The sequence below is a fragment of the Vicugna pacos genome, chromosome 5 (genome assembly GCF_048564905.1).
Source record: "Vicugna pacos chromosome 5, VicPac4, whole genome shotgun sequence".
NCBI classification, from domain to species: Eukaryota; Metazoa; Chordata; class Mammalia; order Artiodactyla; family Camelidae; genus Vicugna; species Vicugna pacos.
The window spans coordinates 32,816,749-32,833,825 of NC_132991.1; the positions used below are offsets into that span (position 1 = coordinate 32,816,749).

Genomic DNA, 17,077 nt, shown 5'->3' on the forward strand with positions numbered 1-17,077 from the left:
AACAACTGAATGGGTACATCAAACAATGTTGGAGGAGTGGGCAGGAAGAAAAGCAAAGCTTTCACTCTCCTTTTGGGCTTTGTTAACAGTGACAGCTCAGCTGATAGTGTTTTCTGAAAACAAGGGGATTCCTGAGAGGGAGAACCCTCCCGTTCCCATCAGACCATCACAAGTGGTGATCTGGGACAGCTTTCCTTGAGGGGAATGGTTAGGGTGTAAGGCCTTCTGACCCTGTCACTGCTGCTGATTTTAGGCATAATTCTCTCTACTCTGTGTTCATGACAGCGTAAGTCTCATCACTGTCTCCTGAGCTGAGCCCGTGAACTCATTATATTACGATAGAAGTAATTCTTAAGAGGTCATTATCCCAACCAACATTTTTCACTCAGTTTCTTTCTCATCTTTAAACACTATGGAGCTTGTTTACAATATATGTATTGTTTTACTAACTAAAGTTAAGTAATTCCAATATACAGAAGAGCATGGCAACAAATGTGCCCCAACCTGATCTTAAATATATTCTTGACATTTTGTCAATATTGGCTTCAGAATTATTTAAAGTAGTAAAACATTACAAATACAGTGAAACCCTTGTTCAACTTCCAATCCCTATTTTCTTTCTTCCCAGAGGTAATCACTTCCATTTACTATTTCCAATAATGTTTTTATTCTATTACTACATATGCATGTATCCCAAATTGAAACTTTGCCTGTTTTCAAACATCACTGTCTACATATTATTCTTTTTTTCATTCAGTATCATTCTTGGGATTTACTTCTATTGATGCATATAGCTCAAGGTTACTCATATTAAAATACTCTGTACTATTTTATTGTATATATTTCATTATCTATTTTTTTCTTAAGTTGGTTACATAGTTTCAATACGACCAACTACATGGTAATGAGTATTTTTGTCCATGTCTTGTTTTGTGCATGTGTCAAGAGTTTCTCTCGGATGTATTCATCAGATGATACAACTGCTGTGTTGAATCATAAGCACAAATTCTAACCAACTGGATCTTTCCAGAGCAAGTGTTCCAAACTACATACTTAAAAGCAGTGTCTGAGAGTTCCTCATGCTCTACAGTCTCACCACCACTTGAAATTGTCCAAATTTTACATTTTGGCCAAGGAGGATTACTTCAATTTTATTATTGTTTTAAGTACTGTAGTTGAGTTCAGTAGGTAGTTTGGCAATTTTTATGACTTTTCTGTGAAATTTCTGTCTATTTCCTCTCCCTTCTTTAAGAAAGGTTTATTTTTCTCAGTAATTTGTTATGGTTTTCTAAATATTTTGGATGTTTACCTTTTCTCAGTTACATGAGATGCAAATATCCTCTTGCAGTTTGTGCTAGCCTTTCATTTTTCTTAAGACAGTGTTTTAGATCAATTTTAGGTTTAAATAGAAAAATAGCACAGAAAATACCAAGTTTCTATATACCCCATCTCCACCAACACAGTTTTCCCTATTATTAATATCCTGCTCTATTGTGGTATATTTGTTACAACTGATGAACCGTATTGACACAAACTAAAGTGTATAGTTTATGTTAGGGTTCACTCTTTGTGTTGTACATTCTATGGGCTTTGACAAATGTATCACATAACCACCATTACAGTATCACACAGAATAATTTCACGGCTCTACAAATGCCATGTGCTCTACCTATTTATTTGTCCGCTCCTCTCTATTCCTTTCCTGAATTCTTGGCAACCATGGATCTTTTTACTGCCTTCAAAGTTTTCTTTTTCCAATGTCCTATCATTGGAATCATACAATATGTTGTCCTTTCAGATTAGCTTCTTCCACTTAGAAATATGCATTTAAGGGTCATTTATGTCTTTTTGTGGCTTGATAGCTCATTTCTTTTTATCACTGAATAATATTCCATTTTATGGATGTACCATATTTTGTTTACCCATTTTCTCATTGAAGAACATATTGGTTGCTTCCAATTTTTTGGCAATTTTGAAAGCATTTGCTATAAACATTCATATGTAGGTTTTTGTATGGCTCTAAATTTTCAACTCATTTGGATAAATACATAAGAGTATAGTTTCTGGTTCATATGGTAAGCTTATGTTTAGTTTTGTAAAACTGCCAAACTGTCTTCTAAAGTGGCTATACCATTTTGCATTCCCACCAAAAATGAATGAGAGTTCTTGTTGTACCACATTCTCTTCAGCATTTGATATTGTCAATGTTTTGGATGTTAGCCATTCTGATAGGTGTTTTATATTAATCATGTTCCTTATTTTTTGTACTTTATGATGCTTTGACAGCTTGGGGCTTCACTGCCCATGAGAGACTGCTCCTTCTAGAAGTAGCTAATTTTTAGAGATAGTAAATGATTCTCTTGTGATTGTGCCTTTCATATGCAAGCCAATCAATCCAAAACAATAACATCCAACCACCATCTGTATGAAACTCTCACATGCCAAGTCAATATTCTCCTACCCTAATCAGCCAAGGGCCAGGTATCAGATGACTCAGAACAGCCTCTACACCTCAAAGCCTGCTTAAATTTCTCAAATTAGCCAATCCCAAACCTGCTTACCTTGCCTCACCCATTTAAGGACTGCTAGATTTCCCCTTAAAAATCAGAATGAGTCTTTTCATCTGTGGTGGTTTTTAAACATCTGCAAATTCTTCCTCTAAATAGTAGCGTCTAATTCTGCACTCCTTGAATATGGGCTGGCTTCAGTGGCTCACTTTTATGACTAAATGTTGCAGAAATGACATACAGATCATAAAAGGTGATAGGCTTCCAACTGAATTTCAGCCCTCAGTCTTTGAGACACCCTAGTGATACTGAGTAGAGCAGAGACAGATGTATCAGCTGAGCCTGGCTCAAATTTCAGATTTGTGAGCAAAATAAATGTTGCTTTTATACTACTTAATTTGGGGATAGTTTATTACTCAGTAACAAAGTACATATTTCAGTATTTAGAAGTAGGATGCCGCCATATACAAATTTAAAATATGTGACAGTGGCTTTGGAATTGAGTTATGAGTGGGATCTGGAAGGACAAGGAGGGTAATGTTAGCCAAAGCTTAAGCACTTTGAAGAGACTGTTAGCAGAAGGCTGATGGCTAAGGAAAGGGCTACTGGGGAAGGCGTAACAGAAAGTGAGGAAAATGTTATTGCAGGCTAGGGAAAAGGAGGTTCTTGCTCTGTGGTGCAGGAAAGTTTAGCAATACTGTCACCTGCAGTAATATGGAAAATAGAAAATATACTAAATGAAATGGCTGATCTAACTAAGGATAATTTTAGGCATAGTATTGAAGGTATTTCCTGGCTCCTTCTAGCTGCCTATGATAAAATGTTGGAAGAAGGAGAGAGAAGCTGAAGAAAGAAATATGTTAAGAATCCAAAATTTGCTGCATTTAAAAATCAAAAACAATTTGTTTTTTATTCCCAGTCTTTCCAGATGGCAAACAATGCTAAATTTAAAAAATAGCTTCTGGGTAGATATGAAATCCAGATTTCTGTCAAGAATATAGTGTAAAGATTAAGCCTAGGGCGTGAGTTAAAAATCCTTTGATGTAAACTGAAAAAGATTTTATTTGGTACCTCAAACAGACAAAAGTGCCTCTAATAATATTACAGGCACGTCTCACAGATTTTTTTCCAATAAAAAAAAAAACTTCTAGGAATCTTAAAGGTGTTGTCTCACAACAGCCTTATAGCAAGCGCAATTTAAAGAAAGGCTTATCTCTATGAGATTTATAAGCATGATTTTTATCTAATGGAATGAACTCAACAAGACTCAAAGAAAGTCACAAAAAGTTTAAGAAAATTGTTTTGGTAGAAACATGACCAAGTTGGACTGAAAGAGAGACAGTACAAAATTAAAAGAAGCCTTTGGCCCCTGAACTACAGGAAATAGGTTGCAGAACTGCTTAGCCACAAACACTGGCCATTTTTTACGGAAAAGACACGGTGACTCAGAGGGTGGACTGAGAGTCAGAAGGCAGAGTCAATAGGCATGGAGAATTATTCCCAGTCATTGGAACTGAGCTCTAACCAAAATAATGGAAATTTGTGCCCAGCTGGATTCTAGAATTACTTTGGACTAGAAACTCCTGAGTATCTCTAATTTCCCCCTTTTTGCACAGGAAGGTTTATGGAAGCTATCTTGTTCATGTCCAGTCATTGTACATTGGAAGTGTGAAGGACAGATAACTTGTCTCTTTACTGGTCTTCATTTCAAGAGGAGCTGTATTGGAGGAGCTATACTTGAAGAACCACAAGCAAGAGGGCTCATCTGTATCTGGATCTGGGTTAGATGATGAAGTTCTGGACCTACGATCTGAGCTGTATGTCATAATAGATGAAATTCTGGGAGAGCATTGAGGAGAGATGGATGTATTTTTGCATGTAGGAGGAATGTAAATAATTTGTGGAGAGAGGGTAGACTTTGGTCATTTAAATTCCCTCAAGTTCTTTGACACTCTTCTTATCAAATAGTAGAGTCTAATTCTTCTTCTCTTGAATTTGGGCCAGCCTTAATAACTTGCATTTAACAACAGGATGTGACAGAAGTGAACTTACATGTTTTCCAAAGCTAGGCTAGAAAAGGCAATACAGTTTTCACCTGGTGTTCTCTCTCGGAGTATTTGACCTATTGAAACCCTGCCATCATGCTGTTTGAAAGCCAAGTGACAACATGCAAAGGCATCTAGAGATAATCCAATCCCAGACTCTGCTGAAGTACTAGCCTACAGCCAGCATAAACCACCAGACCTATGAGTGACTGAGCTTTCAGTGGGTTCCAGCCCTGAGACTTAGAAACATCTCCCAGTGGAGCACAGACAAAATGCCTCTGCTGAGCCTCACCAATTGAAGGCTATTTTTTTTTTAATTAAAGGCTTTTGAGCAAACAGAATGTTATTGTTTCTTCAAGATACTGATTTTTGGGGAGATTTATTACCCAGTAATACATAACCAGAGCACCAGGAAATGCAGCAGTCCTGTCCTTTGCCTATTGGTTCCTTGGCATATAAACTGAATATCCAACTTCACAAGACGCTACCCCCAGCTGGCTAGTCCAACATTCTATAAAGCCAACTGCTCTGGACAATGAGGTACATGTTACATGTAGTGAAATCTATCAATATATGCCCACTACCTCACTTCTTTTACTGTGAAATGAATTATTATTGTAATATTGTAAAATGTACTTGGCAAAGAATAAGGCCTTCACTAAGTAGGCTGATGGAGATAAACACAAAAGAATTGCGAGTAATCAGAGAAAAACTTTATTTGGGAATATTTCTTCCAGGAAAGGTAAATAACTTCCTTTGGAGGATGGCTCAGATCCAGTTTAACAGAACTGCCTTTAGGCTGGCTGATGCCCCTGGGCTATGGCTCCATATTAGCAGCTCAGGAAGGACCCAAAATACAAGTAAACTGATGGCTCAGACACATTGCACCTACTCAACTCTGCACTACTTCGTCTCCCTCAAACAAATCCTAGACCCTCACAAAGTTCACTGAAAAAAGGAAAAAAAAAGACATTTAACCTAGTTTAAAGATGACACTGTCCAGGGTGGACTATGGTAACATTATAGCACCATACAGGATTGCCCCTGAAGGATAGTGTGGGGGGCAGGGGGAAGGCTCTCAGGTCCAGAGTTAAAGCAGTACTTCTAGTTGTTCCTTTTTTTCCCCCTGGAAAATACGTGGATAAGAGGTATGGATCTATACTGATTAGTAGATAGACAGTGGCTAAAAGATCATCTAGAGGGTCAAGGACTTCAGAAGAACAACTGTCAATGAGGAGGTTATTGGTAAGAAGGCATGAAGCAAAAGTATGTGGATGTTTCTATGACAAAGGCTCTTGATGATCAGGTACAGAAGAGACTATGCTGTGAATATTATTTAGCCTCTTTTATACGATCCTTTAGTGCTTGCTTGAGCAAGGATGAATAAAGTAGCAAGTTGTAGGGATAAGGGGTTATGCGTGTTGTATTAGTTAGAGTAGTTTAGGCAGTGGTAATAAATTGACCCCCAACTTTACAATGACCCAAAGATAGTGCAAATGTATTTGTCATGGTCATCACCAAACAGGGCACATTTTTCTGGTGGGTAGGTGGCTTAGTCCCTTGAAAGACATCCATGTTTACTGGAATGTATGCTAGCTTTTTCTAGTGAATATGTAAGAGAATATGGTCAGGGCAGTCTATCTAAACAGTAACAGAATGCTGTAGTTACCAAGCAAATACAGACAGAATCAAATATTGCCTAGAGTCCTACAAAATTATTATTCAGTAGGTATGGCACTTTGAAAATTATTTTTGATGTGTTTTGAGTCTTTTAATCTTTTCAAATATCCCATCAATGACCATAGGATTTGAAATTATTTCCGGAACACTGAGAGGTTGATAACCATTGGTATAGGAGTGATCTGTTTACAAGCCCATCTTATCTGCTAGAATGTGCACTCCCCTAGAACAGTAAAAATTTTGTCTTTGATTCCCCGTTCTTCAGATAGTGCCCAGCAGAGTGAAGATTCAATGAAATTAAGTGAAATCATGCTAAAGGAATTATGTATTCCTTTTAAGTAAGGTAAATGGATGCAATGGCAAATCATCTGCCTGAGAAAATTGGAAATAATACTGAAAACAGAATCATGATGTCTTGATTTCTGTGCTCTCAATACATGCCACAGAAGCAGTTCTGCATTTGTTTCTCAGCTGAGTTAAATCTGATCAGGACATAGAAGACTTTACTTCCAGATGAATATTTAGTTCATAATAGGAAATCACTCCAGCCTCTGGGCAGAGTGTACAAAAAGCAACACAAAAAACAAAGAAAATAATCTATTTGCTGTAATTATCTTTTTATAAGATGCAGAAAGAGTGCTTTAAACCACACTGTGTAGGAAACTGCTTAAAAAATAGAAAAGGAAAAGAGCTTACTATATGCATTAGGCAAATTCAATTTGCACATAAATTAGGAACTTGAGTAGCAACAATTTGAAGAGTGATGAAGAAAAGCTACTGTATCAGCAGGTTTACAATCTAGCCAGTTTGGTATCTTGACTGAGTTATAAATAATGAAACCTCAATCTGTTCTTCAAATATATTTTATGAATAGTTTAGAATTTTTAGAGCACACGTCATAGGTTCAGAAATAAAGTCTAATTAACTAAAGGGAAATGTACTAGCACAAAAGCATTCTGACTTCATAAAAATTTTTTTTGTGTGCTTAGATTAAAATGGGTAATGCTCACACCTACAAAACATTACTAATTTTTAAAGATGTATTTAGCTTCAGGTTAAAGGTTTGTCATGAACTATGTATGCCACTTGGAGAAAGGTCTTTCTTTTATAGCTTTCATATGACACGATCAATATTTTCTTAGTCCTTATTTAGTTGTCAGAAGTACAGACAGATGAGCCTTATATTTTCAAAAACAGATTCTAACTTCTCCTTTGATGTTATTTCTGAAATAAATCCTCTACAAAGTGAGATTTTAAAGTCACTCAAAATATAACATTTAAAAAATCCTTTTAGAGAAGGTTGTGTGGAGATCAAACCACAGAAGGGCAAAGTGACTTGCTGTGGTTCCAAAGGAGTAGTAAATAGCATGAGTCACATTTAATTTTTCAGTTGAGTGTCTTCCATTGAGAAAAGTGTAACTTCCTATGCTGAAGAAAATGCTAGAAGAGAATTGCGATAATTTATGCCAGACAGGATACAGAGAATCCAGATATGTTAGATATTGCTATCTGTTCGCTAAAATCTGTTTCCTCTTCTTCCTGGACACGCGGCTAATACATTTCCCAGCCTGTCTTGCAGTTAGATGTGGGCCTTTGACTTCATCTAACCAATGGAATGTGAGTGGTATCTCCAAGTAAGGCCCATAAAACCTCCCTTATGGGCTCCTCCATGTTCTTTGCCTCCTGCAAAAGATTCTGGGGAATAGAGGCACCAGAGATGGAAAGATTATTGTTCAGTGACTCACCATGTGGATGACAACTCCCCATTGACAAAGAACATTCGTAGATTTATCTATTAGGGAATGAGAAATATATATACATATATATATAAAATATCCTATCCTATTATATCTGGTTAAAATTATTTTCTTACATCTTAATTTACTGTAAACATAGAAAAAGTACCTTATAGGTTGGACTGCACCAAGTTCTTGCTTATAAAGCAAACTCTGAAGGTTTCACTGGGGGTTCCTTGTTAGATGCTTTGTGAAGACAAATGTTAGCTTTGGTCAGAGAGAGATGATGAAGTCTGGAGCACTGGGACATTATGATACACTTTGGAACACAGTGTGACTTAGTAGGGATGGTATCAGGATTTTTGAGTTTCTTATTTTATTTCCTAGAATTTCCAGGTTTTGAAAGCTTTGGTCTGTCATACTATAATGTGAAGATTCATTCCAAAAGCAACAAGAAAAACAGTTTCTCTTTTGTAGAAAACTCATACACATCCCCATTTGAATGCAATGTTTTTGTTGTCATGTATTTTTTGTTGCTGTCACCGATATGCTAATAATATGTTATTGCTATCTGGAATGCATTCAGCTACATACCACTGATTTCATTTTTGTGCAGAGAAGCAAAAACCTGAGACTTTAGCAATGATTACAATCTTCTGCTCAGTGAAGAAAGGCCAGGAGGCACAAAAGCCACTGCGCTAACTGGTGAAGAAATAGATTTGAATAAAACATAGTCCCTGCTTTCAATCCCTAGTGAAGCTCCCTTTGACTAATCAGAATTGAATGTTAATTGTCAATATACTTTCTACCTTCCTGGAGACAAATGAATACTTTCCTAAAATTTTGCTTACATATCAGCTAAACGAACTACTGTAACTTCCATCTATTGGGAAGTTGCAAAAACCACAAACTCAAAATTAGAACATTGGGTTTAAATTCCTGGTTTCAACTTATACAACTCTGTGTTGGGCAAGTTCTGTACAGGCACATTGCTGAGTCTCACTCTGCCTTGGCTTCCTTATTTGAAAATACATAAAATAAATGAGCCTAATATAGTTAAACAACTTAGCAAGGGTTGGATACATGGTGAGTGATCAAAAATAGTGGTGCTTGAAGGAAAGAGGAAGAGTATTATCTACAACTTTGAAGCACTGAGCAAATAAGTGAAAAAATTAACTTATTTTTAGTATAAATTGTATGTATTGCATTTTCAATATATACAGTTTGATTTATTGGTCGTAGACCTCGTTTGAGGTCAAAGAGCTCACCTTTTCCAGAGGGGAAATCTGAATTTCACAAGGGTTGGGAGATTTACCCAAGATCATTACACCATTAACTAGCAGGGGTTAAGGTTTTGATCCAAACGCACGTGACTCCACCACTCCTCACAGCCCTACTGAAAAGTTAAACTGCTAAGCAATGACGAAAGTCAACAGGAGTGCAAAGACTCACCCAAATTGGCTTGAAAAAACATAAATATTAACAAACTATCCGTGTCAAGATCAAAATTGCCTCATCTTTAAAATTAGAGTCTTTAAATCTCAATTTCCACTTAAGGGCTATTGTCTGGTATATTCTAAGACCAGCAGAGCTGAAGAGCTAGATTGCGTGAACTGTCCTACCTGTACTGCTGTGCATGTGGTCCTGAGTAGGGCCTGCTTCTAGTCTCTCATGTGACTCATGCTCTCTGAAGTAGATAAACTAAGCCACTCTTCACAGTTGCTATTTGCACTTAAATATCTGGCTGCACAGTGACCAGGAGTTAATAATACCTACAATTCATGAGTGTGTGGCTTTGCGTGCTTCAGGGTGGAACGAGGCATAGCAGTGGGTTGGGAACCATGACTGTGAATATGCCTGGAGAGACGTGGTTTCCTTTGGGTGATGTGCAAGTAGCTTGACTGTATGATCAGAAAGTCTTATTTCCCTTCTTATTCTTCCAGTGTCCTTGAATTAAAATTATCCCCTTCCTAATCACCAATTCCCCCCACCATTTCATTTTGGATTGAGAAAAATCCACTTGCTCCCTTGATGAAAGAAAGAGTTTCTGCATTTAATAAAGAGGGTGAATTATTATTGAGGAACTTTTCAGATTGAGAAAGGGAACTTACACTCAAATAATTAAGACATGGTCGTAATTGAACAGAGCATGATGTTTCAGTTCCTTACTACTAAAGATTTTAGTTATGTTTAAAGTCCTTCTGAACATTTAATAGGAAAACGGGCTTACTGCTTACTCCCTAAATTCATTGAAATTCAGAAAAACAAAGACAAGAGTATCCAACAATTGTCTAAAAGGGATTATTAGATCTTTTCTAAAGGATATTTGGGAATCCTTAAACCATGAAAGTGGCTCTTACGTTTCACAAGGCAGCCACTCAGTAGTTATTTACCTCAAATTAGAGATTTCTTAAAATTCTTTGTAAAATTGGACAGGTGCAGGTTGAGAGAAGTGGCATTTAGCAATTTGACTGTGGAGCACATTTTCCAAGACTAAAAATGATGGCAAATGTGTATACATGATGCTTTAGAGAGTGCTATCCAATTGAGCTTTCTGCGACGAAGGAAATATTTTCCATATACACTGTCCATTATGGTAGCTACTAGCCACTTGTTGTTATTGAGCCCCTGAACAATGTGGCCAGTGTGATTTTAATTAAATTTAAGTCTGAATATGTAGCTAGTGGCTACTGTACAGGATAGAGCAGCTTGTGATTACTGATATTATTTGTCATCACTTTTTAGTGATTTAAATAGATGATAACATTGAGGTAATAGGACTTTAAACACTAGAAGATGATGACAGTAGCAGCCAATTTACTTTGCTGCTAGTAGACTTACCCCTTGCAGATTTCCTTTTAGATTGCAACTTCTTAATAATTCCAAAGGAGAAAAAAAGAGTGTTCTTTGTTTAAATATGGCCATTTAAGAAAATTGTTGCTACCATTTTCTAGCTGATTTAAATACTTTATCATTCCTTTCTTTTCAGGGATAAATTTGTTTTCTGATTTCTATCCAATGAAGGGGAGTCACGCTTCACAGGTCTGACGGGTTTCACATGAGAGCACGTTGATATATTTATTGGCTACCAATGGGTACAGTAAAATGGGCAAAATGAACAAAGGATAAGGTAGTTCATGCAGCATGTAGTCCCATTATTTTGCAATATAAAAAACCCTCATCTTATTGTAGATCAAAAAGCATTTCACAAATTCCCCAAACAAACATAAATAAGAGAAGAAACATAAAACTACGTAATTCCATGAAATAATGTTCAGCAGTGTTGGGAAATGTAACGGTTCAGCATTAAGTCATTAGGTTGAACAGAATCAGTGCATGAAATCAGAAGTTATAAGAAACCAATCATCTGCCTCTATTTGTAATTCTCTTTCATCCCTGCATGGAGAGGCCTGTCTGCCTAGGAAGTAGCAAACTGTACATGTCCTGGATACCATGGCTGAAACTGAAGGCTGAGAAGTGTGCCAGTGCCACTGCTCAGAGGAAATCCCTGCCTCACAGGGAGTTTGGATATGAATCACTTTTTACAATGTGAGGTGAAGAAAGAAAGAAAAATCAAGGAAACAAAGTTCTTTGGGATGGAGTATAGCACACATAGGTGTGGATCTGTATCTAGTAAAGATTTGAACAACAACTACAACAACAATAACACACACACACATTCTAAGAAATCCGAAATGAAAACCAGACTGTACTCAGAAAAACAGTTTTTTAGACTTCTCTTAAGTGGTAACTGAATCTAATCTTATAATCAAAAGAATACATTCAACAATTGTTTTGCATATTTTGACAGAACTTTATTACCTTTTTGAAAATATCTGGGAATTAATCATAAATAAGTGGAATTAAAGCATGCTATGTGAAATAGAAAATGGAAAGAAATATCTGAATAATTCAGTTGATGAGCTTTTTTTTCATGAAATCTCTAGATAGTCACCCTTATTTCTTTCATTGACATTAAGGGTTCACACATCATAACACATACATTAAATTTACAGATAAACCAGTGGATACGGCTGTGGGAAGCAGCATCTTAGTGTAGAAATCAATTTTACTTTTTCCCCCCATTTTTGTTTCCTTGTAATTTTTATTTGATAGATTGCTTAAACTGAAACTCTATATCCATTAAACACTAATAACCTATTCTCTCTCCTCCTAGCCCTCAGCAACCAACTTTCTATTTTCTAGGATTATGATTAACTGCTTTAGATATTTCATACGAATGGAATCACACTATATTTGTCCTCTTGTGACTTATCTCACTCAACATTAATGTCCTCGAGTTTCATCCATATTGTAACATGTAAGTAGATTTCCTTTTTTAAGGCTTCATAATATCCCATTGTATGTGTATATTATATTTTCTTTATCTATTCATCTGCTGATGGATATTTGAGTTGCTTACATCTCTTTGCTATTGTGAACAATGCCGCAATGAACATGGGTGTCCAAATTTCTTCTCAAGATTCAACTTTGAATCCTTTTGGATATATACTCAGAAATTGGATGGCAAGATGATATGATAATTCCATTTTTAGCTTTTTGAAGAACTGCCATACTGTTTTCCACAACAAATGCACCATTTTACATTCCCACCAACAGTGCACAAGGGTTCCAATTTCTCCGCATCCTCACCAAACATTTGTTACTTTCTGTTCTTCTGATAGTGGCTGTCCTAATGGATGTGAGATGATATCTCATTATGGTTTTGATTTGTATTTCTCTTATGATCAGTGATGTTGAGTATCTTTTCATATGCTTGTTAGTTATTTGTATATTTTCTTTGGAGAACTATCTATCCAAGTCCTTTACTCATTTTTCAATCAGATTTTTGTTGTTATTGAGTTGTAGAAATTCCTTATATAGTCTAGATATTAACCCTTTCCTCATCAGATATATGATTTGCAAATATTTTCTTATTCTTATTTTCACTGTTAATTGTTTCCTTCATACACAGAAGTTTTAAGTTTGATGCAGTCTCATTTGTCTATGTTTGCTTTTGTTGCCTGCACATTTGGTGTCATATCCAAGAAATCACTACAAAATCCAATGTCTTGAAGCTCCCTCCACCCCCCTGTTTTCTTTATGAGTTTTATAGTTTTAGGTCTCACATTTAGATCTTTTATCCACTGTGAGTTAATTTTTGTATATGATGTAAGGGTCCACATTCATTCTTTTGCATATGGATATCCATGGAAGAAGCTAGGCCATAGATCTTACAAGGTGGCAGACTGCCCAAATAATATACAGCAAAATCAATGAATAGAAAAAGGAACATAAGTGATTTATTGGGCATACTAGTGCTTTACTAAATGAACTTCATGATTTTCCTTTGAGTTCAACTTTTACATAGTCCATCCTGAAGGTGATTTACAAATAATTATCAAACTTGTTTTTACAGGAAGATAAGAGAAGGAAAAATTAATTTGAAACAGAGCAATTAAAAAGACTTCTACTACTTTATGAGTAGAAGTTGTGTTTTTCACCTGAAATGACTGAAAAAAAATTTTACAGGAAATTGATTTAATTGAAGCTATTGCCAGGCATTGCAAATATGTTTGGCTCCTGCCACAGTTCCCAGGAATTTATAAATGGGTTTAGAATGTTGTTCAGGCACCAGAAAATAAAGCTCCAAGCTATTTACTACCGCCATGATATATAAAGTTTGCAGTTTTGATTTTGTGTGATTATGTTCAGCAATGGTGACCTTTAGAGGCAACAATATTGAAGTGTAATGAGGAGATGTTTGATCACTGGTATACAATGAAGAGTTGGTGCTACTTCCCCATTTCTTCCTGGAATTCGTGAAATTCAACTGACAGGCTTTAACCTTTAGACTGCTGAAGTTATAAAATGTATAGGGATTTAGGCTGTTTATACAACACGTTAGATATATGAAATTTTTAGACACTGCAGCTTCTTTTATCATCTGGTAAAATGCTTCTGTATATTTAATAATATCAGTCACTGGTAACCACGACAGGCTGCACTCGAGTATATCAGAAAGTATATATGAAGTGGAGGCTGATGAAAGTAGAAGTGGGGGCCATCAAGGAAAATAAATAGAAAGTGGGTATTCTCCCCAGACCAGCTGTTTTCAAAATAGATGAATAAGGTTCCTCTACTGTTTCCTTCCCTTCTAGGCTAGTACAGAAGCTAGTAAGAGATAACCTCTGGGCTCTGCTTGCTAAAAGTTTTATTGAACTCCAGAATGTTTTAAATAAAAGAAAGGTAAGTGCCAGGTGTTAATGGATTAGAGGCTCTGATTACCAGATGGAAACCCCTTTGGAGGTGTAATCAGTGATGCAAATGTTAGTGAGGGAGAAAGAAAACCAATGAGAACAGACGCTCAGGATTTGGGGCCTCAACAGTGTTTGAATTAATTCTGACTCACACAAGGAGGGATTCCCCCCAATAAATTATTCTTAATTCTTGCTTAGAAGACATTTTGCTAAATCACTTCTTTCTTGACTAATGCTATAAACACTAATTGACAATATAACCAGCATTTCCTGAGTAACTATAGGATTTTGGTTCTCTAGTTAGGAATTCATAGAGTATAGAATAAGCATGTGTCCTTTCTAAGTAAGCTCATGATTAGAAGCTTATGTATTAGTGATAGCAACTTAACCTGTTGGAATGAAATAACTTACCCTAGATATTAGTTTAATAGCACACATAAAAGAAGCAAATGATTAGAAAATTATATATAGAAACTGTTTCTGAGTATTCATGGAAATAAGAAATTTCCACCAAAATGCAATGTTTATGCATCTTGCTTAGATGATTACTCTATAGCAATAGAATGCATTTATTAAATACTAGCTACACTTGAAGATTCCAGAGATGAATCAACCAGCATGATCACAGGCCTCTAGAACCTAGTTCTTTCAAGGACAAGTACTAATCCTATTTCTCTTTGTCCTCCAAGTTTCTCATACAGAATCTGGTAGATACAATAAATTTGTACTGAATGAATGGAGGCATGATTGAAGGTTAATACTACCAAAGAAGAATTAAACACCATAACAAATAACATAAAGAATCTATAGTTTGTGTTTCATATATAAAAAGCAGAGCATCATGAATAACATAGCCTTTTTTTTTTTTAGGTTTATTTATTTATTTTTAGAGGAGGTACTGGGGATTGAACTCAGGACCCCATGCATGCTAAGCATATGCTCTACCACTTGAGCTATCCCCTGTCCCCCTTTGATTATCTTTATAATAAAGCCTCCTGTGATTAAGAGACCTGGGAAGAAAGAATGTTAATTTGAGTCCATGCCTTTTAACATGCACATCATTCATGACAATTCCAAGAAAACAGGAAAGCTCTGCATTACCAACCAGATTCAATGTTTTTTTTTTTTGAATCTGAAAATTAGAAGAGGAAATTGACTAAAGGTGAAATATCTTTTTAAATGACCACAAGTCACAAGGCATAGATTTATCAAAGAACTACATTAAAGAGGTAGAGAAATGTCCAAATTACATTGCACACTACAGTAGATTTTAAGGGCTTATTTGTGGTATGATGATGTCATGAGGCCTGTCTCAAGGCCTGAGACTGTCAGAATACACTGAAGTAAGAGCAGGAATAAAAGCATCTCACTCCATGACACCTCATTTGATGAAAGCATCCAAATTCAGTGTCTTTAAAGCTTTCAATTTCTGAGCCCTCTATAATGTCACCAGAAATATTTTATAAATTCAAATTTTTCTAATCTAAATGAGATACAAACTAGAAGTGTTAAAAGTGACATCATAATTATTTCAGAGCTCATAGTGGTTTATTTTATTCATAATCATGGTAGGTGAAGTAATCTTGTTCCTTTATTATTTTTAATTAATATATATTGAGTACTTCGTTATGTACTGAGCACTTTAAGTACATTATTACAATTCATCCTCACATTAGCTAATGAGATAGGTACTTCTATCATCTCACTTTATAGAGAGGAAACTGTATTAGTCACCTCAGGCTGCCATAACAAAATACTGCAGACTGAATGGCTTAAACAAAAGAAGTTTGTTTTATCACAGTTTTGAAGACAGTAAGTCCAAGATCAAGGCACTGGTAGGGTTGACCAAGTTGTCTGGTGAGAGCTCTCTCCTGTGGTTGCAGACTGCTCTTTCTTACCATGTGTTCACATGACTTCTTCCCACCTGCATGGAAACACAGAAAGAAAGCTTCTTGGTGTTTCTTCTTTTAAGGACACTAATCCTGTAAGATAAATAAGACCAGGGCCCCATTCCCTTTTTTTTTTAAGGGTATAAAAGCTGTGTTTTACTCACAGCATTGCTAAGTCAGAAGCACTGTTTCCCTCTGGCAATCTTCCTGTTTGCCTTACAAGGTGCCCACGTGGTGGTGAGGTAGATACCCTCAAGTTGTATCAGGTGTGAAAAAATCTGAGGCGGGCCAACAGCAATTGCAAACCGCACGGAATTCTGAAGCACAGGTGGCCAAGAGGCCCTAGCCTGTAGAGAGATCAACATCACCTGCTTCCCTCCGGCCCGTGGACAAGCCCCTGCAGCTTTCTCCAAAACACAAGGCTGGGCCCGGAAGGAGGTACTTCCGGGACGAAGTCTCGCGGCACTCCAGGACCCAGCAGGCGCATGCGCAGCGTCAGAAGGGCCGCTACCTGGCTTCCTGGAGGTACGGCGGGCGCCGTGTTGGTGAGGTTTTCCTCTGCTTCCACCGTGTCAGTCTGGTTCGGGAGGCTGGGATTGAGCAGCACTGAGCCTGTGGAGGCGGTAGTGCAGGTGGCAGGAAGCATGGCACCATGGAGAACTGGTAGGAGCCTGCCGTCGCGACGTCGTAGAGGAGGTAGGCCTGATGGGGAGCTGGCCTAGAATGGGCCACCCTGCACCTGCGCCGAACCTGGGTGGGGGAGGGGCCGTGCGGCGGCTGCAGTGGGGGCGGCAGCGGCGTGTACTTGTGGTAGCTAGTGGCCAAGTCCAGGAGTAGGTGAAGGCGCCAGGGTAATGCGTGCAGGGGTCTGAGATAGAGGGCAGCTGGGCGAATTGACACCGTATGGCAAAGGCAGTGTCAGGTGGGCCCAGGGCCCCATTCTTAGGACCACATTTGACT

At 37.2% G+C, this 17,077-nt stretch overlaps 1 long non-coding RNA gene across 1 annotated transcript; it reads right to left on the minus strand.

Annotated features, from left to right (window-relative positions):
* Nucleotides 1-16,000: 16,000 nt before the first annotated feature.
* LOC140696597 (uncharacterized) lies at nucleotides 16,001-16,514 on the minus strand. The gene is made up of 2 exons (XR_012073093.1): nucleotides 16,282-16,514; nucleotides 16,001-16,152 (listed from the first exon to the last, which is right to left on the minus strand). It is a non-coding gene; the product is annotated as an uncharacterized lncRNA (long non-coding RNA).
* Nucleotides 16,515-17,077: the final 563 nt, after the last annotated feature.